Here is a 27,729-nt window from a genome sequence, read left to right as displayed (position 1 = left end):
GAGCGATCATTCCTACTGGCAGTGACTACGTATTTGCAATTATTTGCATCTTTATATGGCGCATGGAGGGGGAGAAGTCTAGTACTCCGAAAATTTTGCATTGATTTAGATGTTCAAAAGCAATGTGCGTTATGTGTTAGCATCTGGATCTTTTTGTGCATGCAATGTTTTCAGGATTTCGACATACGCCGTATTTCAGAATGAAAGCCAAGCAAGTCCCTGGGAAGAACCACTTCCCCGGAGGCATCTCCCTATGGCCCTTCATATCATCAAATTGACTCTTATGCACTTGTGAAGCCTATTCTTTCATGTTTAATGAATATATAAATAAACTTGTATTGACTAACTAAATTGTATTTAAAAAGAGATGTTTTGATCCTCAATCCTTGGGTCCATGTCAACGTGTCCTTGAGCAAGATACTGAATGCCCAGTTGCTCCGTAGGCTGTCATCATGAGGTAAATAAAGAAAGTGTTTTGGTGTTAAAGTGCTTTGAGTACCTATGGCAAAAAAGCGCTATACAAGTGAAAGCCCATTTGCCTTTTAAAGACTATTAGCCGGGAGTTGTATGGTGCATGGTTTAATCATACATCTGACACAGGTATATAAAAGGCAGGTTCATGTAAACAAAAACAGACCAGACTGCAGACTGAGACAAGGAATTCAAGCACACATGATCATGCACACACACACCCACACACACTGCTTGAATGATTTCCCACCGGATAGTTGGTGCTCTCGCAGTCTAACATGTGATTTGTATGCCGCCCCTCTGACACTCTGACAAATTGGCATTTGGAAAAATTCAACTGCTGATCACATCCCTGTTCTGCTGGTTGTCATTTACAGACAGGTGTCGCTACACGCTCAAATTCACATTCATACTGTACAAAGGCACATAGAAACACTCACATCCACCCCTGCCACCGTGACAAAAATACCTGTCCATCACATTTCCATAAAGTGAAAATGAAAGAGAAAAGATATAATTCCCAGATTTAATTCATTTTGGAATGCACCTGAAAATTTGTTTCCATTTAACCAAATAATATTTGTAAAGGCACAAGCCATTGATTTGCATGCCTGCATGCTTTATAATCTTTATTCTTAGCTAACGGGTTTTTATGTGCATTCATGCTCAAGTATGCTTTAGTTCACTTTCGATGTCAACAAATTTATCAATCCATCACTATGGTGCAGAACGTTTTTATACTTTCACAGGTTGAAGTGGACCAGACTAGTAATGTGCATTTGCCTTTTGGTGTCAATCGGTCGCCGTTTTAGACAACAGAACTGACAATTCGAGCGATATTACCTGTAGACGCTGAAACCGGAAAAAAAGACCTCCAAAAGGGGGCATGCCAATTTGTCATAAATCTCATCACAAAAAAGCCTTTTAGCAGGGAGCATTTTTGTACTGATGACATTTTTACATGCAAACCTATTACACATGTGGCAATGTTAACGACAATCAAGTGTCCCTTTAAATTTTCACAATTGCATAACTGTGTTTTTCACTGGTCCCAAACCAGTGTTTGTATCACTCGCTAAATTGTAAGTTTAGTTTACCTGTCTGTGGGATTTCTGATGAATAACGTTATTGTGAGGGAGGTGCAAACCATGTGTTTTGCCATCCTATTTTTGTCAACGTCAATGACAAAAATAATCCATTGATTCAAATTAATGATCCTTGTCTGTTACTACTCTCATGATGGCACACGTGTGTCTGTCTTAAGTGGTGTTAACATGCAGTGTAGTGTTTGCATTTCAGGTCACTCGAGAGGGTGCCTGGGTGAGATAGTGATATATTGTAGCACTAGGAGGCTATATGAAAATTATTACATAGACACGCTTGCACACACACAGACGTTTAACAAGAGTGATGTAATTAATAGCTCCTCTTCACATCATCGATACACTCAAGAGATATGACATTTATGGAGTGTCCCATTTACATTTGAGCAGGAGTCTATAATGGGCGGCTCTTAAAACACACACAAGCACACATGCATCGGCTCCCTTCCAGCTGGTTTTGCTTGCATCCACTTATTCACATTAGAAGAGTGAAATCTACAAAGTTTTATTCACAGTTCTTGTGTGCACATAATGTAAAGAAGCTTGTTGGGTTTTTTTCTGCTTAAGGAAAGCTGATACCATTATTTTATATTATTTCATAAATATTTTCCAACATGAAAAAAAATATTGAAACTAATCATCAAACAAAATCATGTTCAACAGAATAGTGTGTGTCAAATTAAGAAATGTGAGCTGAGTCAAAAGGGCCAGCCAGGAAAAGTACAACACCGGAGCTGTTTTACTTTCTAATAGGCCAACTGGTTTTGTCTATCAAGAAACAGTTTGCACATTCAACAGAATGTCATTAAAATCTGCTATATGACCTACCCGTGAATTTAATAAATGTTACAAATATGTTTCATGCCTGAACAATAAGCAATTCAAAATTGTCAATTGAATTCAAATGCTTCTTTGAAAAAATCAAATTCCTACAATAAGTGGTGAAAAATAAAAAGCGGAAGACCCAATTGTATTAATCCATGTCCAAATGTAACTCTCCTGGAACAAGCATTATAATCAGGAGGAATAAATGGTCTGATGTGCCATACACAGTACATTTATATCGAATCTCACAATCTTCATCTCTCGTTACTCCAGTTCTCTGACTCCATTCAGGCATGCAGCTGCTTAGCTGATAGGTCAGGAAATGGATGCAGGGTGGTCGGCACAGAGGGGGGACATTGAAAATGAGATTGGCCAGATTATATTGCCTGTGATTGAGCAATTAGCAACCGTCTCCATCATTTGGCAGAGGCCATGCAGGCAGCATCTGTCACTGTGAGACACTAATTTAACAGAAGTGCAGAACCGGTTATTCAGAGGCACGTTTTCAGAAATAGCAGACAACACAAAATTTACTATTTGATTACACACTTGACGGGTGGGGAGGCAATTCGGAGGCCTATTTGTAAACATTTAAAAATGTGGTCTTTAATAATAATCCCCTTTAATATTGCAAAATGTGGGCTTGAGCATACTGACATTGTCAAATTGTGAACCAGCAAGAGGATTTACAATAAGTCCCATATGTGCAAGTCACAACTCACAAGTCCGAAACCTTCAGGTTTCAAGCATGTCCATAATTTCTGTGTGAAAAAAAAAAAAAATCATGCAGGTCAAGGCGACTTGCCACCAAATTTCAAGCGAGTGAGTGAGGGAAATCATTACTTAGTTCAAGCAAGCTGTGATATTTTTTCACTGATTCTATCACAAAAAGTACATTTATGGCAATAAAAATTGAATAAACACAAAAATAAGTACATTTACATCCCTAAAAATTATACTTACCTAATTATACAAACTTATAGATATGAAATAAATGTATATATACCAAGTACTTATAAATATATATTATATATATGTATATATATATATATATATAATTTAGAATAATGCATGTTAAACTCATGTTTGAATGAGTATATTGCGTTTTATTCTATATATGGGAGTAAACATCCATCCATCCATTATCTGTTCTGCTTCTCCTCATGAGGGTGCAGGAGCCTATCCCAGCTGTCATCGAGCAGTAGGCAGGGTACAGCCTGGACAGGTTGCCAATCGCACGGCACACAAAGACAAACGACCATCCGCTGTCACAGTGATACCGGGGGACAATTGAGAGTGTTCAATCAACCTATGATGCTTGATTTTGGAATGTGGGAAGAAACCGGAGTACCCGGAGAAAACCCACGCAGGCACGGGGAGAACATGCATACTCCACACAGGAAGGCTAACTTACATGTGTCTGACAGGTGAAAGTAAACATCATTGATGTTATGTTACTGTTTTTTTTCTGGGTTTCATCAAAAAGATAATTCTTGAATCCAGATGTTTTCTTCTCTGACACTTTCTCAACAGCACTTTGTCCTTTGGGGTAAACTAGTGGTCGTTCTTTCCGGGTTTTCCAGATTGCTGGCACGCACATGTTCTTTCAAAAAAACTAAAGGAATAAGAAAAACTAGATTTACAAATGTAAATAATGCTTTTTAAGTTCATGGATTCAAAGTCGAGTCGAGGCTTTCATAGGTTTTTGCCACATAAGTTGCATTGAATCCAAGTCATAACTTGAGTGCTCCACCTCTGTTGCGAACATAATAAAGTGATCTGTATATTTTTGCAGCATCCTAGAAGTTGGTGACTGCAGAAAAGAGATGCTGGTCAGACTCAACATCTTGAAGAGAAATGGCAGCAGAAAGACACTTCAAGGAGTCGGATGAGCAGGGGAGGAGGATTGGAAGACTTTAGGATAGAACCAGACACACATTTATACACACACACACACACCCCTGCACACGCACGCATGTTCACGTTGAAACCAGAAAGTCCCACTAGCAGTTTCCAAATTCTGTGTGAGTGTCTGCCAATGTGTCAGTGTCTCAGTCCTGTCATTGTGGTTTCTGTCAGAGCAGCAAACAGACGGGCGGTCAACCGCATTATTTTAATTTTCTTTATGTTCTTCCTCATTGTGCAATCACACTTTCAGTTCGCACTTCTCCTTTTCTCTTTAAGTGGTTTTGTATTCTACTTCATATTCTTTCTCCATTATTCTTCGAGGTCTCTTAATTTAGCAGCAATATAGTCAGCACTTTCAGATGTCGAATAATGAAAAGTAAAACAATAAATTCAATCAGCTATTGTTCACAACTTTATGCCATTGTAACCTATCGGTCGAGTTGGACCGCTACTTAAAACTGGACTGATAACTCTTACGAGGGGGTTTTAGATCCTTCTCTCCACCGAGGCCTACTAAAAGGAATTTGATGAATTGGTCTCCGCTGGCACTCACTTATTATCACATAAAAGAAGTTTATGGCTCAGGTAGGTCAGGGGAAAAAAGAGTGGCAAGAAGACGGACTCATTCGCAAGTGAAACTCCGTCGTGTGTGTCTGGGAAGAGGGCGGTGTGGTTAAAAAGGCCTGTGCATCGGCACTTGTGTTTGTGTGCTCAAGTGTGGAACCGCTCACATATATAACTTACAAGTTTATAATGGTTTATGGGTTAATGCCAAGTTTAACATGTGGATCTTGTTTGTTGAACTTTGTGTGTGGGTGTGTGTGTGGCCACAGTCATCACTTGGAGGGCAATAAGAATGAATGATGGCCGCCCATCCCTTGCAGACAGGAGAGAGTTCACCGTTCAGTGTGGACTACCTAAAGAGATGGATGAACATCTGGAAGTCATTGCTCTCCAAGTGAAGGAGCTGGACACAGGACACACACCCTTACACAAAGACACATGCTCGCACACACGCACACAATCCTTGCTAATAGAGAATGATGAGTCATTTTCCCTCTTAAGTGGTCAAGCTGGCAGGCACTTCCATTGCAGTGAACTAAAAGTGTGAGGAAATTAAAGTGCAATGAAGATGAAGATGATGATTATGAAATGGCAATAAATGTTAATTATACTTTATACACAAAAATGGTCTGTTTGAACATGAGATTGATGTCGCTAAAAATTCCACGTTGGTTGCATTTGTTAGAATGGAAAGAAAAAAAAGATGTTCATTATCCAGCTTTGTCAAATATTTTACAGTGATTATGAGGGTTTTTCAGGGATACAAGTAAAAATCAAATTCTCACTACTAAATTCTAGTTCTAAAACATCCGTTTTCTGAGGTCATCCTACCTTTGCATCATTCAAGATGAATCCATATAATCATAAAATATACAATACACTAAATACTGCCACTTAAAAATGTTTGTTGTTTGTTTGGGCAAAGTATTTCAAACTTGGATTTTTTTCCACAACAGACTTAAATGCACACTTTACTCTCACCTGTAAACCAAACCAGGCAAATTCTAAGGAATTCCTGCTGTAATCCCAGAGACAAATTTTCCCAACAAGTCTAGTATCGTATATGTGAGATACAAAGTCAATTGATCAATTAGTATACTTTACACTTAGTGTGGAATTTAGATGCTCTTTAACACTCATATATATTCCCTTGGCTCAAAGAAGTGCTAACACGCTGACATTGAATATCCTTTAGCATCGATTGATCCCACCCACACGCTCTCCCACATTCCCACTCAATTTTGAACACACTGTGTGCAGGTGGGCAATGGACATCTGGCTCTAAAAAAAGGCCTTCATCATCTTGCAAACTGCTAGCCATGAATCACCGCAGAACTCCTATATTTTAAGGACAAGTTAGCCAACTCTTCTGTTGTTCGTCTAACTGTAGTCTTTGGCTAATCCATCAAAATTTAGAAACAGGTTAGTTTCTCCCCTCTTTTTGCATGAACAATCAGCATCAAGGAGCTAAGGGTTACGGTTGAGATGGAGCCTAAAACAGCTGAGAGACATGCTGACAAACAAGCATGAAGTAGAACAAGGGTTTTCTATGAAAATGAAAGAGAAGCCAACCACGGATTGTGACGAATTACGATAAGCGCTAGAGCAAGGTTGGCTAATATCATGCCGATCAGCAAGGGGCTATATATAGCACCTTATAGTATCTGGTACCTGCATTTGAATCAATAATTGTGAGTCGTGCTCTGCTGCACTGAGCAGTGGAAAGAGCTTTCTGTGACCGTGAAAGAAACTTCAGCCACTAAAAGAAGAAATGGCTTCTATCCAACACCAAAGAATTTGATTTTTTTGTGCTCGTGCAAACTCACAACAGGTAAAGGGCGATTGCTGTAATGAGACGCAGGGACATGAAAATCTGCTAAATTAGTGAGGAAGAAAGTCCCTTTTGTCGAGTAAGACAATTTGAAATCTCTCCCACATAACAGATGGGAACACAGCGCCGAAGTGAATATGACGGGACTATAACCTGACAGTTCACGTTGTATTAGCGCTGCACAAAACCCAAGAAGGATTAGTAGAGCACAAATCCTATTCCCCGGCCTGTCAACTGAAATAGACATATAAATTAGCCCATATCAACCCAATTCAATTCTTCATTGACCCCAATTAGTAGGAAGCGACCCAGTTAGCACAGTAAATCAAAGCAACGAGGACGAGAGGGAGAACAAAAATTAAGAATATTGCAAATAAAGCAAGTCTGATATATCCGGATACCTAATAACATCTGAGTTATTCTTAATAATAATAACCCTGGATGCTGCCATAACATATCATGTCTTAGTGCAAACTACAACATATGTTAAAGCAATAAGAAGATAATCCAATTTAAAGGCACAGTGCTCTTAAATGATAATTACATTACTTGTTCGGTAAATGGATGCTTTTGAGTACCAGATTTTCTATCGTTCCTGTTCCCATTCTCTTGTTCTGTCATTGGAACTCAAAATTCAGTATTTTTATTGATTGCAAATGGTAAATGGGCTGTCACTTGATTTCTACCTTTGGTACTAACAGCACTTCACACTATTACTTCATCTTCCAACTGATGACGCAACGCAGCATCAGGAGCAGCTGGGGGTTCAGTGTCTTGCTCAAGGACACGTCGACGTGGTCTCAAGGGCTCAGGATTAAACCGCCGACTTCAGAGTTGGGAGACGACCCCTCTACTACTGAGACTGCCCCATTATCAGGATGAGAAAGCTGAGAGCATTATTACTAAGTAAAGTATTTAAATTATTTGAAGTATTACAATAGTATTAGAACCACAGCCAATCAATGTGGTTTTCACTCATCCCATCAGTTGTCTCTTTTTGCATTCCCAGCATTTCTTTCTCAATTTAATCTTTTTAAAAGCATCTCTCATCTCCGCTGAAAGTAACCACCTCAACAGCGTCCACTCTGTCAAGCACCATTACTTCTCTCCACAACATCACCTCTTTCAACCTGTCCCTCTTTTGCCTCTCATGGTGTCCTGCATGTCACAATGTCAAAGTTGGCAAATCGTGATGCTATTCATTGAAATCATAGAGAAGCCTCTTCAGTTCTTTACAAACATTCACCCTTTTAGAAGGAGAATTCTGGGAGGGAGATAGAGAGTATTGGAACAGTTTGCCTCCCAAAAAGTGCTGGCGAAGCCTGGTTAAAAAAAAGAATATTAAACTGACACAAATCAAAAATCGCAGTTTGTCAAAAGAGCTTATGCTGTATTGGCTTTGTGTTTCTCTTGAATTCCAAATTACTGTCTATATCTCCATGACAACACATGACTCTCCATCCCTCTGGTCATATCACCTTGTCTCCCATGTGAGTTGTGTAACACTATCTGCCTCAGCCACCCTCCCATCTCAAGCAGACAGCATGGCCTTCTGAGATTCCAGGCTCTCTTTCTGCACTGCTGCCATTTCTCCCCACTGGGAGCTGAAACTAAATATGACAGCTATACCTTGGAGACGGAGGAGAATGTCAAACTACTTCAACCTAAATGAAGAAGCTTTTCCAGCATCTGCTCTTGATAGGCGTGGAAATGGCAAAATGATTCACTTCCCTTTTTAAGCTATAACACATCATATGTGTGTACACAAAATGAAAATAAAGGTAATTATAATGTCATTCCATCCAGGCAAACATCCTTGTTTATATCCGGCATTGTATGTGTGTGTTTATTTCTTGGTGATAAGAACACAGAAAACTGACACTTGGATGTCCTTCAGTTATAGCCTGATTGCCTTTTTGCCAAGTGCAGTCATCAGGTGGTGAGTCTTAGGAGCTCAGTGATGCCACGGAGGTCATTGGGAGGGCATCCCAGAATAACCCTGGAGAGGTGGAAGGGGATCAGCAGATGGATGGTAGGCAGTGACATGCCAATGACAAGACACTAATAACCAGAAAGCACCGTTGGGGTCATCGCAAAACATGATATTAACATGTAGTGTGCCAGGCAAGTCCGATTATGCTGAGCCACAAAAGCTATTAGTCGAGAGCAGCGTAGAGTGAATGTGGCATGTCTCCTGTAGGTTAGCAATGAAACAACATGCAGAGCATTGCAGCTGGGGATTTAGAGGGAAAAACATCTGAGAGAGATTATGATAAATTACATGCAGAGTATGATTACAGTGAACAATGTGAGGGAGAAGTGTTTGATGCTTTTGGCCGCTTGGGATTGGCTGATCAGCAAGCTGTCATCAAAAATAAAATAACAAATAGAAAGTTATTAACGGTCTCATTTTCTGATGAGTGTTCAAACCTCTCTCCTCTGTGAGAAGCTGATTAAAGGAAATGTATTGATTCGTGGAGGATATTGCATCATCCTTTACTCAGGCTGTGTAGTGGGCTTGCTTTCCAAAATCCAATCAAGATCCAATGTTTCCTGTTAGTAACAATATACTGACAAATATCCCATTCAATTTTAAATATCATCATGGAAAATAATGTTTTAAAAAAACAACATTTATTGCATTTACCTTTATTCGGCCCACATGCGGAAAGTCCCTTTAATCTTGATTTCGTTACAGCATGGTGTGTATACTTTGCACTGAATGACTTCACACATGCAAGGCAGACAGCATGATGGGGCTGCGTACAGATGTGCACCCCAGAACAAATCAGGAGGTTCAGTGCCTCACTCAAGGGCACCTCAGAGGTATTCGAGAAGCGATTTTGGCCACCAGCCTTCAAATTTGTTAGTCTGTCAGTGTCGGTTGTTTTTTCGTGTCTTGATCCAGTCTTAAACCCAAACGTCGCTCTCCTCAGATCGCGTTTGTACCGATGAGCCACCTCCTTCCCTATCACAGTAGAAAGGAGGCAGCCGACGATCCCAATATATTCCAGCCATTAAAGCTCAGGATGACATCAAAGCCATGACTAGTAAAGCATAAAATGTAAAGCATTAGCTAACGGCTGATGGAAGCAGAACAAAAGAAATGACATGAAAAAAGTTGCTTGAATTGATTTGCAATTCTGTCTCGCTTTGATGTTATACCGTTCATTGGTTGCATTGCAGATTTGAGAGCCAGTGAGCGTCTTGGGAGGAAGGGTATATCAAAATAGTGACCACTCTGGGAGCTGAGTGCCGTAATAAAAGTTTTGGGTCTATTTTGTATTGGACTGTATAGCATTGTGATTCGGCCAAAAATACCTCTCGTACTTTACACGAGTTGGCCTGTGTTCACTGCAGGGATGTTCCCATTTGTTTGTCCAGCTCAGAGCAACGTGTCTGGCAGTTGTTTCTTTTTCGGCAGTTTGTTTGAGGGATGTTCCATTCAGCAGTGACTTGCCAAAGGCAGACTTTTGTTTCACGTTAAACCAAATGTGCTTTTCATGGCGGTTAGCAAGTCTGCCTCACAGCAAGGAAGTCCGGAGTTTCAATATCGGCTTGGATCTTTTGAGGGTGCTTGTCATGGGTATATTCTGATTCCACAGATGTTGCAAGTCTGCTTTTAACAGAGTGAGTATTGGTCCAAGATTCTGTCTATTATCTTTTGAAAAAGTGAATGGACTTTAGATTCATATACAGTTAAAAAAAAGAAAACGTTTTAAGATTCTACTAATTGTTTTCAAATGTTTAAATGGTCTTGCCCCACCTTATCTGTCTGAATTCCTCAACACTTACGCACCTGGCCGTTGCCATAGGTCTGCAGACTAGACCTCTATTAGAGGGACCGAGGACCAAGTGAAGGCTCCCTCTCTTTGAAACGACCTCTCGTAAAACGTTAGGCAAGCCCCCCCATCTTCCCATCTTTCAAACTCGTCTTTGGCTTTTGACTCACTTACTTATTTTTTTTGTGCTTTTTACTGTGTTCTTTATTAATTAGTTTTATTGTTTGTTGTTGTATGACTTCCTTTTGCTCCATGCACAGCACTTTACGTTCAGCGGTGGTTGTCTTTATAAATACAGTTGAGTTGAGTTGAGTTGAGTAGCACTGCAATCAAATGAGTGCTTTTGTTATAATCTTTAGTTCAGTTGATGTTTCAAAATAACACAGACTTTATAGCATTTATTTCCTAAAGTAGTACCTGCATTTTTAAATTACTGAAAACATTTAATCACTTTGAATGCATAATGTCAGGCTTTTAAACAAATCAGGGGATATATGTGACTCAAATCACAATATTCCAAGTGGACGATGACTATGCTACTGCCCCCTGAAACGAAGGGATTCCTTGTGAAACATTTTGCATGGTATCGTATCTCAACATATTCTGCAGTTTCATTTCCTTGTTTGTAGAATGGAATCAGGGGGGCTTGAGTAGCCGGTTTACATAGCCAGAGTAGATTTTTGAAATATAGTAGGAGTAGAAGTCGTTAAAATTTTCAACATAACATTTCATCACTCTCATGCTCATTGTCTGAAAATCGTTCATCAGATGCTGGTAGTTAAAAGCACAACAATGGATTCTCTCAAAAGAAAAGGTGGCAATTAAGGACAACCCATTATGCTAAAATGATAGTGTGTATGCGAATTGAGGGCATGTCGCCTCTCCTGGCCTCTCAGACACATGCCGGTGAGTTTCCCGCCTCCTTTTTCTTCACTGTTTGTGCAAGTGAAAGGGATCTCTTCATTGCTGACAGCAGCCTTTCACCGAAGCTATTTATCATGTTTTTCCATTCAGAGCGTGCGCAGGTGTTTACTGTACGGACTTGAAGGAGGGTAGAAAGAAGAGAAATGATGGACTTAAACATCAGGGGCCTCACTGCCTGGTGAGCAGATGGAGATGAGACAGTGAGGGAAGACGCATAAGCCTCTTTTATTCAGTTGGTTCACAGTGAGTGGATTGCAGCTTTGTAATATATCCCATCATTCTCAAAACACAGAATTGTGAGCAATTTGTAATGCATGTTAATCGGTGTCAGTCTCAAGCTTGTACTCATTGGACTTTTTTATGAAAAGTAATCAACTGTAATCAGGTGAAGAAAAGTGGTTGATTAAAGGTCTAAAAAAATGTACGTTAACGTATGGAAAATACTACTCTATTCCTCACTGATTTGAAATAATTAGGAATTATTATCCTCCCATGTTCCAAAAAACATAGATCACTCTAGGCTGTACCGCGCCTTTTGCCAAAAGTCACAAAACGTCTCCAGCGCATCGACAACAGAATAGAAAATGCAAGGATGAGAAGTGTTAATGCCCCTGAATACACATTGATGGTGCACATCGTCCTCTGCCTGAGACATCTGATGGTGGACCAGAATTTCCACTAAGCCATCCAGAAGTCCATCACCATGGCCTCCTTCGAATCACACAACAGTTCCCATTGTCCACCTCCACCCGATGACTCCAAAAAGGTTGGATACTCGGAGATGCTCTTTGTCCACACATTATTCAAGACCTGTCCTCTCACTCGACGGCACAGGGAATTTAAGTTTATGTAAAGGCACTGAGCAAGAGCATGATAAGTATGCCCACTGTGAGCAAGTCCGACTATCTCATTAGGATTGGTACCAGAGTCCAAGCTGTGTTGAGGCAAGCCCGACTTTAACGACATCCCATGTTCAGAGAGCCATCTTCTGTAACCAAGGATTAGACCATCAAAGTACTTCCCTTCACGTACAACTCAGCTCACTGGGCACCCCTTTTGGTTTTCTTACAGGCCCATGAGAAAGGGGACCCACGTTACATGCTTGGGCTGTGGCCAACTGGGCCCATTCGTGCAACATGCACTCGCCATCAAGCCCCTCTTTGAGGCGTGGCTCCAGAGCGGGGCCTAGCATCCAAGTGAGGGTAAACATTTTTATTCGTCATAGGGGATTTCTGAGCCGTGTTTTGTTTGGGCCCTCAACTAGGACCCGTTTGCCCTGTATCCCACCATGGGAATAAATCCCCGGAAAACGTAGCTTCTCGGATCATTTACACACACTAACTCCTGCACCACAATGAGGTGATGGCTCAGTGAGGGGTTAACATAATTTATTTGCCAAAAATTATCTGCATAAGGTGTTTTTTCTGAGTAAACCCACCACCATTTTCTGAAAATGCCAAAACTCACTAGACAAATCTAGTTTTCAAACTGAATTTATTACACATCATGCTCATGTCTCTTCTGTCATCTTGTGAAATGCAAAACAATGTCCACTTATATTGATGAGAGCTACTCTTTATTACACCTCATTCCCTCTCCTCATTTGTTTGAAGTCTGAAAAATCATACCCACAATCGTCCAGACAGCACGTTGAATCCCTCTTCCCATGTATAGTCCACAAACATCTTCATCAATAATTGCATCTATGTCAGCTTCAAAGTGGACGGTGCACACTATTATGTGGCTGCAATAAAGTGTGTCACAATGTGTGCACGCCATCCTCCTTTGTTATAAATCCCAGCACATGTCACATTAGCCTAATGAAAAGTAATAAGAGCTCTTCCAATCATTTGCTCCCTGAGGTTGCCTTTAAGCGCCGCAAAATAAAATAGCATTAACCTGAGTAATATGGTCTGCCAATGGCAAGTGCCATAACAAGACATTCACATGCACATATAAACTCAATCTGCAACTGGGAGTCATCACTAAACTTGACGTGACATGAGACACTAAAACAAATCATTAAAAAAATTAAGTAAGCACAGTGTATAATATCCTGCGTTTACATTTGATGCTGAAGAGATTTGACATAAAAAAATACTTTAAAGTGATAATATGAGATTGTGAGCAAAATGAGGCCGAGCTGGTGCTCGTGTAAAGGAGAAATCTAATAATGGTTTACAAGGACAACAGAAGAAGAAATGTGGGAAGCGCACCAGAGATCATATGTCTGTATTTGGAGACTAATTAACAAGCAACTCCTCACAAGAAGAAAAACATGTTTTTCATTTTGTTCAAGGCAAATAATTAATCCTTGGATGTAATTCAATTAGTGGTATTATTTCCAACATGAAATATTTTACAGAAAGCTTTCCCCTAATGTGATCACATTAGAAATACTGTGGGGAAAATAAGTGATGAGTTGCTTGCTCAACTAAGAAATTAAATAATCATGTAAATGAGATGTCAGTTATTTACTCTATTCTATTAGTAAAGTGGTTTGTTTTACTAATTTGGCATGCAGTTTATCGTTATAAGCACTGACTGATTGAGAATAGTTTGTATGGGTACTTGTGCGCATTTTTCTTCACATGTCTACAGTGCATTCTTTCTGAACTGTAATAATTTACTGAGAACCTACCCGCTAGTCTCTGGTGGAATACCATAAACATAAGTATATATTCTACTGTCAGCACGGGCATTGTGAGTTTATTGTAATAACATTTTGAAAGCAGCTTTAAATTCTGTTCGACCCCTTGGGTTACTACGAGTTACTGTACTTCTTCTGGGATCTCAACACACCAAACTGATACCAAATAGCAGTGGCGGGGAGCGCATTTCACACGTAGGCCTTCAGTGAAGTCCTACTTAGTCCTACTGTATAAATCCGCCTCATCATACCATCATTTATGACCCCACGTCTGGACAAATATTACACAGAAACACACTTACACAGTACTGAGTGTTGGACAACCTAGCTTCTCTTGAAAGGTCCAACTTGAAAATGGCCTCGCAAGTGTATCTGCAATTAAAGCCACACTTTTCCCTTCCTCGGGCATTATGGTTTAACAAAAGGAAGAATATATTTGAGATATTTCTGGTGTGTTGATTCCACATAGCGCTGCCCCCTCACGAGTGAGTATCCAATCACAAGATGCGTTCATCACCTTCAACGTAAGACCATCGATAAGGCCTTACTGTCATCAACTCGAGATCTGATTGGCTATCGCAACTGTCAAGTATAAAACCCCCCTTGAACAGACACGCTCACGATTGTATCTGAAGGCCTTGGATGAATAGTACGTGCTACTGATAATATAAAATCTGCCGGGCAACACGAGCTATCTGATTTCTTACTGGATAAAAACTGTAACCTAAAAATTAAAAATACTAAGATATTATATGACATCTTGATTATGTTAGGCCATCAGAGAAGGCTTTGCAGGCCTTGCCCCTCCACCACTGCCAAAATGGGTGAGAGGCCTATGGCAAAAGCAGTTTCAACTATGCATCTTTCAAAATTTTGAGAATGTACAGCTAACAGGAAGTAAATAAAAACATGTACTGGATATGCACATTGTTAGCTTGTTGTGCCTCACATTGAACGTTCCAGTTCGATGCAGGACTTTTTACTGTTCTGACTCCTCTGGAATGAAATCCGTCTCCTTATCATAGCCAACAGTCATCTGTTGATAGGTTAATACGGGAGAGGCTCTTTTTCTCCTCCGTTAGTGTTTATATAAGCATGTCGTCTTGATTCATCTCAATGCGGCATGGCCACTAGTTTTGAGAGCGGAAAACCAACCACCGGAAGGCAAGGCAATCCAAAATAGGCGTTGAAAGTGGAAAATCAACATTACTGTATTACAAAACTGTAAATATATTGACAGGCGGATGTTTTACAACAATTTAATATACAGTACCAGTCACAAGGGAGAGGAGTCGTTTGGACCTGAACTTTAAACCAGCAGGTGAAGACCTCAGTAGATGGACCTCACTGCCTGTCCCTAACCAAAATGCCTCCCTCCTACCATCACTGGATCTTTCGTGCTCTCTTTATGTCTTGTTCTGACAGATTTATTAACAGGCACAGAACCAAATGAGTCCCCAGTTACTTCTCCTCTTCTTGTTTTCCGTCTCTTTCATCGACTGACAGGAACTTCCCTCTTTCCTTCCCTCTCAAGTTCTCTCCTTGTCCCAAGCCGGTAAGACAGCTCTTAGTTGTTGCTAGACAATACATATAAGCCAAACATTTGGACGTGACTTCTCATTCACCTTCACACACAGATAAATAAATGAAAAAAATACTAAATATGAGTAAATAAATAATAAAGCCATAGGTTCTTTCAACCCAGCGGACTTTGGCCAGTAGGCAGACTACACACTAAAGGTTTGCCAGCTGATCGCAGTGACTTTATAGTAGCCACTATTAAAATAGCTGACAAAATCGAAACTCTGGCTTTGGGAAAATGATGGACGACAAGCTACCAAAACAAAGAGGGGTGAAGACAGAGACAAAGTAGAGACCAAGTTCCCTCCATTACCCCTTGGCCTTTCCGTCTGGCAGCTGTGGATAGACGAGGCAAGCCACCTATCAAAGCCCGTATGATTCGAGCTCTAATCCCCTCATTGCGATACAGACAACAAACTCTGCTAATGCTCACACATAGCAGTCTCTCTCTCTCTCGCTCTAACTTTCGCTCACCCGCTCTTTCTCTAACAAACACACACCTCCACACACACACAGATTTATACTATCATTCAACACATACTCCGGCCTTGTACTTGGTTGTAAGACCCTCTTTATTACAGTATTATAGAGAAGAGCACATTTCAGAAAAATATAATTTTGTGTATTGAATGTTCAACTGATGCCATCATCTCATTCCCAGTATAGTAAGACTCACTTGTAGTTGTGAATGTGTTGTGAAATGTCAGCCAGAAATCAGGTTATCTACACTTGACGAAAACATGAACAATGCTTGAAAGCAAAAGGTGATGAAAGAAAGTATGGAGAAAAAAATGGAAAACATGGGCAGGTGTTACGACCCTGCTCATATTTTTTGCAAATCATGTAAGTGCTCTTGTGGTTCTGTTAGAGTGTGTGACAGTTGTCTGGTGTAGTGTGTGTATGTTTGTGGGAGTGAGTGCTCCAATTTCTGATTGGGATCTGCAGAGACTCAGGTGGGCGGCGGGGATTGGCTATGGTGGCAGAAGGAGTGGTCGTTCCTGATTGGACAAACCCAAACCACGACCTGTTGAAAGATCCTTCGTGGGGCGACAGCAGCGACGTTGCATCTGACGGCAATAGCTCGATTGCTCTCGGCCTCCAACAGTGACTTTGATCAGCCCATCGTGACCTTGTAGTTTGTGCCCTCTTACTTAGTTGTTAATTGTTCCTCTTTGTTTTAGTTAGTTTAGGATATATCCCTAGTTTGTGTGCCAGCCTTTGCTGCCTTTTGATTTTGACCCGTATCTGCGCCTTTTTGATGAATACACTCTAAACACCTTTTTGTAAATATCTTTTTGTCTTTGGCTACTTTTTGCATTATTAAATCTGGCGAAAATATTGATTCTCGCGTTTTTATATTCCACCCTTGGGGACCGAGAGTGATGTCCTTCCCTTCCCTATTATGTTATGCACCAAACCGTAGACAGGTGAGTAACAGCAGGTTAAGGAACAGACAGGAAAAGAAAGAGCAATACCTCCGGGAAATCTCAGGGTGAAGGAATGACAAATGTCGCGGTGCCTTGAGTTTGGAGTTTAATTCATTCCCTGACCACACTTGCAACTCAAATCACTCATGTCTCAAATCGAAATGAATCCCCATCGAAATGAATGAAATTGTTGCAACCTCTCACAAAAACCTTTGTAATTAGTTTTCAATGAGAACAGACTGCATGGAATTAAACAGTTTGTGCAGTATAATACTTTCATGCAGACAAAAACCAAGATGACTTTCATAACTGCTGTGGGGGACTCAGTAACTGCATCAATATTAGTCATTTTTTCTAGAAGACAAAGATGATGATATGCCTGTGTGTATTGCTATATTGTGTTTACATTTCCATTGCTTAAAGCATGATAACCCCACCACATAGCTGCTACTTGTTTGCCCATCTATGGTATTTTTCAATATGTGTTAGCACTAAGCAAAGTTATGTGATTTTTCTTTTAAATAGACATTTAATTATTTTTGTTTCATGTTTAGTTTGACACTAAACTTCCATGTAATCACAAGCAAATTAAATCTAGTTTTATATTTGGAATAAATCTTCTCTATCTGCCAAACTCTGCAAATTGTGAACTGAGTGGAAGTTGAAGTTGAAGTGCATGAGTGTGTGTGTGTGTGTGTTGGTGCCGTTGTACTTTGACCTGAGCGCTTTGGTAATTGCAACTGCCCATGGTCATGATCATTCTGCTGAATATTTATTGTGATATACAGTTTTCTAAGTCGTTTCCTGCTTGGAGCTGTCCTATTTGATTTTGCTCAAATCTGACTGGGCCATATGGTTGTCCTTGGGCTGGTTCTGGAGAACCAGACGGTATCCAGATCCGCTGCACTCAAAATAAAAAAAACAGAGCCAGGAATATTTTACTAATCCATAATTCATGTGAGTGAGACCGAGCAAGCCGGTGTGAGGTAGCGGAAGGAGCTGTTAAGCTGAGCTGGAGGCAAGCTATGACAAAACAGGGAGCGACGTCTTGGTACTTGGCACTTCAAAGGCAGAAGTAGGGTGATTTTTCCTTGACAGAATTGTTTAGATGTCTAATTGTGCTCATGTCAGATTTAATTTCTTAGAAAAATGCACATTTTGTTCAATCTAATTTGATAATGTATGTGCATCTCACATATTTCTACAGCAACAGTTCAACCTACCTGTCAATCCCATCAGATATTTAACAAGTGGTCTCCAACCATCATGGTGACGTACTTTCTCGGCCCATATTTTGCTTCTCTTGGCGTCACGGGGGAAATCTATGGAGCCTCACATCTTTGCTGCTTCATGTGTGACATCCTACAGCCGTGCATATGCCCATTCTTTTGCAGTATTTGTTCATGATGAAACATTCATGAAAAGAAATTGAATTTCACACCAGCGACAGCAAGGGATGAGCAGTACGTTGGCGCCTTAAAAATCATGTCACCGCTTACAGCGAATCCGCGGCCGGCGCGTAGGGAAGCAGCAAGATTTTAAATTGACCAGAATCTTTAATTTAGATGCAGTCACAAGTTGACCCCCAGCATCTTCCCCCTTGCCTATTTGGACACACACAATGTATGTTTAGCTGCACGTTCGGTCAATGCTTACTTCTTATTTTGGTTTTCCATTTACTTTATCCACTTGCACACTTGGGCTCTGATTGGCGACTGACACACAGATTTCTGATCGAGTACGTTAAACATTCTCACAACTGCTCACTGAAATATCATGACGCTCGATCATAATATAACCCAGACCTACATATATTTATCTTTGGAAGGTTATAAATGGCATGGGGGTTGTGAGGGGCTGACATATAGGCTCCACAATTTTGTTATTTTCTCTGTGTGGCCAGATACAAATAGTCTTGTGGACTGGTCAGGGACCATTGTTATAGACCATTAAGAATGTGGTCTTAGAAAACAATACATTATTGCCATTATAATTATGAGCTTTATTTGTATTTTTTATTATTTCTAAGAAAATGAACATTGAAATTGATCACTGTTGTTATTCCAGTACACATGGGTAAATTTCATGTACTCCATTTGTTAGACAGGTTTCTAGCACAGATTTTATTTAGGGCAGTCACTATGTCATTATTTTTTTCATCAATAAGTAGTGACTCTATTACTCTCAAAAAAAAACTGAAATACAAGTGCACAAAAAAAAAAAAAACACGCGCTGTGCAGGAGAGTGTGTGCAAATGTGTCCAGATTGGGAGGCTGATGACTTGAGTAAGGCCATGTACATTACGACAAGGCAAAAGACTACAGAGAATGTATTACAATATATTGCGCTACACATGCATCATACACATATATCTTGAATAGAAAGATTTTTATTTATTTTGTGTTGTGTTTCATGACTACCATGCACACTAAGCGCTACTGCAGGTTGAGTACTGTATATTAGGTCTGCTTCAAGACACATAATTGTTTTCATATTCAACTCCTGATCAAAACCTGGTTGCGATATCCCAGCAAGTATGCAAGGAAAATTTGTTTTTCATTCATGTACCCTTCATCCTCAGCCATGTTTTTGTTGGAGTTTTCTGATGACCCTCTGACTAGGGGGATCAACGTTTGCCTACTGCAGCGCCCCTAATGCAATTCGGCGGAACTGCAACGCCCCTGGTCGCCTAAACGCTACCCCTGGTCGCCTAAACCTATGTATATATATATATATATATATATGTATATTTAAGGAAAAAATAAGGAACAGGAAGCAACATGTGACAACAATATGTCGTGTTCAATAACTCCTTTTGCATCTGTTCAAATAAAGTGCATGGCTGGCTGCAGCTTTTAACTTAAAGACTTCTTTCTTTTTGTTTTTACTACCCCGACTTTCTTTACTGTATTGAGCACACATTTCTTATTACTTATATAATATATATTACAGGCATGGTACAATGGTACATATGGTGTGAAATGTTAATGTTGAGGAATATTCTTGGGAGCCCCATGTTGATTGTTTAAGAAAAAAAATGCATTTACGGTAAATACTTATGAGTAAGACATGATAAAAATCCCCCAAAAAGTTCAAACACACAGAGTTGAGACATGGATTTGATCACTGAGATAAAACTGTAAGAGTTCATTTATAAGCCAATCAAGTTTCCTTTTGGATCTTAGTTATCCAAAGGGCTGGTTATTTCACACAAATGAAGAGTGCAGTGCAGAAATAAGTGCTCGAAGATTAATCTGAGACCAAAGCAAGGCTGAACTTTATGGAGCTGAATTAAGCAACCATAATAAAACAGTGAAAATCTCACATTGATGTTAAATTGAGTCCAATCATGTCTTGGAAAAATAAACCAGATATGGAAGGGATCTTATTTTGAATTTCACATTGCTGAGGGTCACATCTCTCTGTACTGAGTAACTTGGACCAAAGACATCTGAGAGTGAAAAGTTCGAGTTGTTATTTCCTCGGCCAAGCATAAGAAATACAAGCAAGCACTTGTGTTTTGATCACTATTTGATGATTAAGTATTGAGTTTGTTATTTGATTAGTGCGTTAGCAGACGCAAGCAAGAAAGAATCTGTTCCAAATTAGTGAAGATCAGATTAAGATGAGAATGAAGGAATTTATTTGAACTTTTCAGAGATATATTCTTACTGCATTGGGACCAATTGGGGCACAGGCCTATCTGATCTTGGGCCCAATCGTGACATTGACAAATCCAATCCAGCATCATCGGCAATACTTCCACCCACTGGACCGAAGTGGAACAGTATTACAGGATGTGATGATTGTCAGTCAAAAGTGACAACCGGGCATGGCAGCGGTCTGCTATTCTAGTTGCTATTTGTATTTTGACTGTGAAATGATGTATGTATAGAACAGAATGCGTATTGTGTACGTACTGTGGAAGGTCAATCAATGTTTATTACAGGCTGACTGATCAATACAGATGAGTGAGAGCAGAATTAGTCAGAGCCCTTTGGTACGTGCCAACAGTTGAGCGACATGGGAGAGCTCTGGGTCACCCATCCATTTGATTGATGAGAGTGTTGACTGGCACGATGTGTAGCATATATAGCATTACTACTCTCACTATTAATATTTAAGTAAACGTATCTTAAAATGTTAATGGGAGAGTACAATCCCATGAAAGTTTATGTGCTGTATGTATGACATCGCTGGAATTATTTGTGATTGATATTAGGCTGAGTTCCTTGAACTTAGCACAAGCTCACTATAACCAACATCAATCCTAACCGACCGAGGATCACAGTTGGGCTGCAGACAGTTTGTCTGCTGCCTTCCTTTAAACGCCTGTGATGTAGCCACTGACCCAATTCTTGCAACAAACTGGCAAGCATTCATATGCACTGCTGTATCTGCATATTTAGCAGGAAGGAGCGTAAGGGAGAAGAGAAGAAAAAGAAACTCAATGCCCTGTCTCGTCTTGCCAGATAGATTAGATTTATTGGCATGAAGTATGAGTTTTTGACAGGCGTAAACGAAGGCTGAACATGAACCTCTGTGTGAGTCCTCCACTTCTTCGTGATCAGGGGTCCCCAACCAGGGTGCTCACGTTTCTGGGGGATACAAAAAGTCACATTTGGCTGTTTTCAAAATGGTTTTCACAAAAGCACTCCACAAAGGAGTGTTATTAGACGACGTTAGCACCAGGAAAATAAATAAATTTTTTCAAAGCCATCACTTAGCGCGCATGTTGTACGTGGATGTTTATCAAGCCATCTATCCATTTTGTTTACTGCTCATCCTCAAATGAGAGGTGGGCGAGCTGGAGCTTATCCGAGCAGTCTTTTCCATACATGTGCACCCGAGGACTTCCGATGGTGAATTTACAATACACTGTGCTCTGCTTCACATGCTAGAAAACAAACTTTCACTTTCAAACAGTGCTTAACAAATGTATTAGTGAAGCGCACATAGTTACCACCCAATTTGAGGTTTATGCCTCAGATAGCCTATTGAACAACATTGGGAATCACCCAAATAATGTTTAAATGTGGCCAAACTGTGAATAGCATGTTCTCCCGGTGCTTGTGTGAGATTTTATCCGCAACATGGTTCTCAGGTCAATTGAAGACTAAATTTGCCCATTGGTGTGATTGTGAATGGTTCTTTTTATATGTGTCATGTGATCAATTCACAACAGGCTCCTGCCCCCCCCACTACACAAATGAGGGCAAGAGGTATAGAAAATGGATGGATGGATGAACTTGGAAGTCTCTGCAGCGAAACGGAGTCTACCTTCACTAGAAACTGCCATAACCAATGTATTTAGGGTAAGTGCACTTTCCTTATTCCGTTCTCGTGAAAAAGCCTGCGAATTTGTAACTTCCCAAAATGTCTTCGTAGCAAATTTCAAGCCTAAGATTAAAGTCGACTATTCCATCCCTGTCAATTGAGTAGTTTTTTTTTTGTTTTTTTTACCCCATCCTCTACCTCAAGTCGATCACACGTTTGTAGAGCAGATGTTCACCGTTTGCTTACCCAACTGTCCAGTGCACACACAACTACAATACGTGACTGTCAATGCAGTACCCCCAGCCACTTCGTATCCATAAATTCAAATTTTGTGGCTGTTAAGGAGCATTTTGTGTACACGTTCATTTTTATTTTGTGGCCACAAAGAAAGAACAACCCCTCACCTGACAATGTCATGTCTGGGGCTCCTTAAAACTACACTACACTGCACTATATTTAAAAAAACAAAACAAAAAAAAAACATAAATTGCAAACATTATTTCTTGATTGGGATATCAAATTACTTACATTGCTGAGTAGAAAAGTTTGCTTTAGAGGTTCAATTTCATGCTTGAAGAATATCTGAATTGACAGAGAAACTGAGTGATACTCAATTTGTTTATATTAAAGAAAATCCCTTTAAAATTTCCCATTTGTTCCAAATCATCACGTGCCTTCTTTGGCCCAAGTTTTTTTTTCTCATAGAACATGAAAAATGTAACCAAATGCTGAATTATTATTAAAAATAATTTCATTCAATGGGTACGATTTCATGATCAGTTTAGCATTTAGCAGATTTTAGCAGCGGTGGCCTGTATCATTAGTATTTTTTAAAGGGGGGAAGAAAAAGGAAAAATATGACCTTGGCCAATATTTTAAGAAGGTGATGAAATGATGAAATGTTGAGAGTTCACCGAAATTAAAATGCCAGCCCTGGTTATGATGTTAACAAATTAAATGTTTCCTGTTCCTCACAGCTTATTAATGTAAGCATACTTCTGTTAAGAATATTTTTTTCCAAATTGACTTTAAATCAGCTATTTTAACTACTTTGAATTACTTCTCTGTAAAAGACAATATACTGTATACGAGTGTAATGATTTTGCTTCCATAAGCCACGTTAAATGTACATGTACTCATCATGCATCTAAATGTTTGTGTCTATGCGTACCTCCATATGTCGCTGTGCCCAGCAGGGGACTGCATTTCGGTCTCGCAGCAACAACTGCCGCAGGCCAACTGTGCGTCTGCCTCACAGTGGGTCACAGCCCATCATCACTCCCTGCACACAACCGAGTCGTGCGCTATGTAATGTTGTGTGGTGAACCAGCACTTCCTCTTCTCTCATAGGACGCTTAATGTGTGTCTACGAGTGTGTATTTGCTCTAAGTGCTGAGGCGACACCAGAGTGGGGAAAAAATGCCTGGAAAAACTCCAAGACTGCAAAGTGAGTACCATTGCACAATTTTTGGGCCACATGCAAGTGTTTGTGTTTCTCATTTGTGTATGATTTGCAGGTCAAGTCGTGTCAGATGGAAATTACTCTCTATTCTCCAAACATCTCAACACTTGTCACGTAAATCCAACACCTCTCTGTCATTCGTCTTGTTTTATTTCTCCCACCAGTGGCATTCAGCCTCTCTTGTCCCATGTGGCTTTTCAGCCCACTTATTATTTTTTCTCTATTCTGCCTGAAACAGTCACTTTCTTATGTCTCTTATCTCTCAGCAGTTTACAACTTGTTATTCTTTGTTTCTCCGGAGTTTTCATCCACCGTAGAAGATATTAAAACACAAATTATTTTTTGATCACCTGCAAGGTATTGTTGAAGATGACTAAAGGTCTCAAACTCACTAGTGATAGAAAAAATTAAGATAAAGTGTATTTTGTGAGCTATTTGAGTCACGCATGCAAATTATTAACTTGCCAACGCATTTTCTGTACTTCACTACTAAAGAGCAGTGCGTTTGTATATTGTTGGCCTTCTGATCGCTCTATTTGTGTTTGCTAAAAATGTGGTCAATACGTGATTATGTCCATCCATCCATCCATTTTCGACAATTGATCACCAGTCAATTGCTGAGCACTTACAGAGACTCATTCACTGAGTGGGAACTGAAGCCACGCTGCCTCCACCAAAATCAGTGAAAGTACCACGACACTTTCAGTGACTGATTGTGTCCATTTTAATGTAATTGTTGTGCAATTCATTCATGAATTGTTTTTGTTTGGTTCCAAACCAAATCAAATCAAAATTAATGTACTCCATTTTCGTTATAGATTTTCTCCTTTACTTTGAAGCATGCATACAAGACAAACAGACAAGGACAAGGACGATCATTTCTGATTGGATATTTGTAATTATTTTCACGTTGCAGTTAATGTTTTACTCTGTAACACGTGTGAGATTGTCACTTGCGTTTCTCTATTGTCTTCTATTAGTCATTCACTTTGACGCACATGCGACAAACAGGAAAGCCATTCAATAAACGTCCTGCATGTATGAGCTTCAGAATTACTCGTAGCCGCACTTAGACACACGCCATTTATAAACACACATCCACACCGGAGTATACAGATATTATCTCAAAATGGGACAGGGAACTCTACTTTACTCGAATTCACCCAGCATCCAGACACATGCACAAACCTGCTTTGTTGGCTTCTCTGTATACACACTCACTTGGATGTAAACACACGTGAAACTGGATACACTGCTGATGCAGTTCACACAAAGACATACAAAATGAACACACTCATTTCCAGAGGCCCTCGAATGCAGTATTTTGCCTGTTTTGTCTGCAGCGCAGCTTAGTAGAATTTGTGCTGAAATAACTTCAAAGGTTGCGAAGGAGTGGGGCGAATGGCTAATTAGGACTGTGGCGTAAGAGAGAGCAGATGAGTGAAAGTTAGAAGGATCCTCACCACCACAATGCATCCATAGAAACACAAGAGGGAACGCTGGAAGAAATTCATGACAACACTTGAACACACACGAAAACATTAAAAAAAAAAAATAGAAAACATTAAAAAAAAACACCTTCAGCAAGACTGATGGTGTGACAGCTCGCCGTGGGACAGGTCATTTTGACCCTGGGATTTACTCCCAGTTGTAAACATAATACCGGATGTATGGACGAAACCACACACACAGATAAATGAGTCTTACAATCAAGGGGGTGACAGATGTCAACACTAAGCAGGCATTATATGAATCTGTCTCTGTCGCTCTCACATATACACTGAAACACAATTTGCGTGTGTCTCCCAATGGGAACGGCGCATACACGCAGTCTGTGTGCCTGCTTGACTGCGATCTCAAGAGCCCACCAGCTAATGCATTGCTATTTATAGCCCTCAAACTACACTAAACATGTCAAGAGTGTCCCTTATCACCACCTGTGCAAATAGAGTGAGATAACTATATGCTACTGTCAACAGAATGAACTGCGGCGCCTATTTAAATGTGTGTACAAAACCTCTCGTGTCACAGTTTCCGCATGTACAAATGTGTTTGTTTAAAACTACTGCCAAGAATTCAATTTGCAATGAAATGAACCACAAGAAAGTATAGTGACAATTCAGTAGAATAGTCAATCAGTATTTGTCAGGTCTGCTTACTGTATGAGTGTGCGCGTGCGCGTGCGCGTAATGTGCACACAGAGGGGTGGTAGTGCCCTCTGTTGACAGAGCTCGGTTAAACGGCTTTCGACCATAGGCACACATGTTGGAGAGACACACAAGCAGTGTTCACTACTGTTAAATCTAGAAAGTCGTACATGCACAAAATAACATGTGGCCCTGTAATCCTAGAATCCATCTTCATCTTCACATTTGTGTATCGTGACAAGAGTGACGAAAGGCTGTGTGCAACATTGAAGTAGCGGAACCCTGCTGAGTTGCAGCTGTCTGACTGAGTGACATGTGCTGGATGAGCAATAAAGGTTCCTACTAAAATCACTTAGTGCACTTACACACACACACACACACACACACACACACACAATGTGAGCGTAAAACTGATTGCTGCATGAAAACCAATTCATCAGATTGGGATAAGAGGAGGCAGTGTGATGGATGCTGTCAGCTGCAAACAGTGTAGAACCAAGATGGTACACGATTGGATGTCACATGACTGACAGTTGCTAAGTAAAGCAAGTGTGTATTTGGAGGAATTGCTGGTGCGCCAACTTGATTATAAAATAAAATATAAATACAAAAATGATGCAGACATTGCTAATTAATTAGAACAATGGTCCATTCTTAACTATCTATGAGACAGCAGCATTGCCTTGTCATGTCATGTTTCAAGCAGACTCAGAATAAATGCAGAAACAAAAGCAGCACGGCATTTGTATCCCTCATTCCCAAGCCACTAACTTGAACGAAAACCAGAAGTAGAAAAGTGGAAAAGAAAATGAATGGATGACGCAAGACGGATTTTGAGCTGTCAGTTTGGACCCAAAAATGTCATGATTTGATTCCAACTCTGTGTTAAATACAAAAAACTTTTACATTAAATAAGAAGAAATTCTAGTCCAAGATGGATTTAAGTATGTTGTGGTTAACTTAGGGTCATTTTAGTTTCAAACATCCTGTCCGTGAAAATGGACACAGCTCTTTCCCGCTCTTTCATATCGACCGACATCAGCTGTACAAACACACGCATGCACACACGCACACAAAACAGGTGGCATCATTTGGGTGAGTTGCTACGCACACGCATAGACAGGTGGCATCATTTGGCTGAGACGTCGAGTCTGGCTCCGAGGAAGTCAACGTCTTCTGTCATATTTAGAAAACACACACACAACTGTTATGTAACACCACTAAAAGCCCAAAACAGTCTTTTGTCCCCAATGTGACAATTTTCACCTTGCTAACTGAGGTGATCACTCTGATGTTTGACCAGACTAAAGTAAATGTAGCAATTTCAACCCCAAAGTTTTATTCTGTCGTTGCTCTGGCCCACATTTTTTCCCTCATTTCCCTATCCGGAACATTCGGCAAACATTAGTCCCTGGCCGACCGACAGCGGAAGTGATAAGCAGTCTGAGCTTGTCAGAGCCATGCCCGGGAGTTGAAGTTTGTATTCTGTGAAATATCCCAATGTCATATTTCACCCCCGCACCCTCCGCCTTTCCTCCCACCCCTCACTTTTTACCTGTCACTCTGTCTCACTTGCATCAAATATCAAAGCGTGCGCTGCTCACTTTGTAAAATCACCTCCTCTCCATCCCTCATTGTTGCATTCTTCTTCCTCTCTTTTTTGGCTCTCTTCTCGCTGATTCTTTTTTACCCCCCCTTTCTCTTTGTCTCTTTGATGTCAAAGCAGCGCTGACACTGAGCAACCCCCCTGAATGCTGATGGGGTTTGAAATAAGTGT

The sequence above is a fragment of the Idiotropiscis lumnitzeri genome, chromosome 7, assembly GCF_059441095.1.
Source record: "Idiotropiscis lumnitzeri isolate Australia: NSW breed Sydney's pygmy pipehorse chromosome 7, RoL_Ilum_1.0, whole genome shotgun sequence".
Taxonomy (NCBI): Eukaryota; Metazoa; Chordata; class Actinopteri; order Syngnathiformes; family Syngnathidae; genus Idiotropiscis; species Idiotropiscis lumnitzeri.
This window is presented reverse-complemented; position numbering follows the sequence as displayed.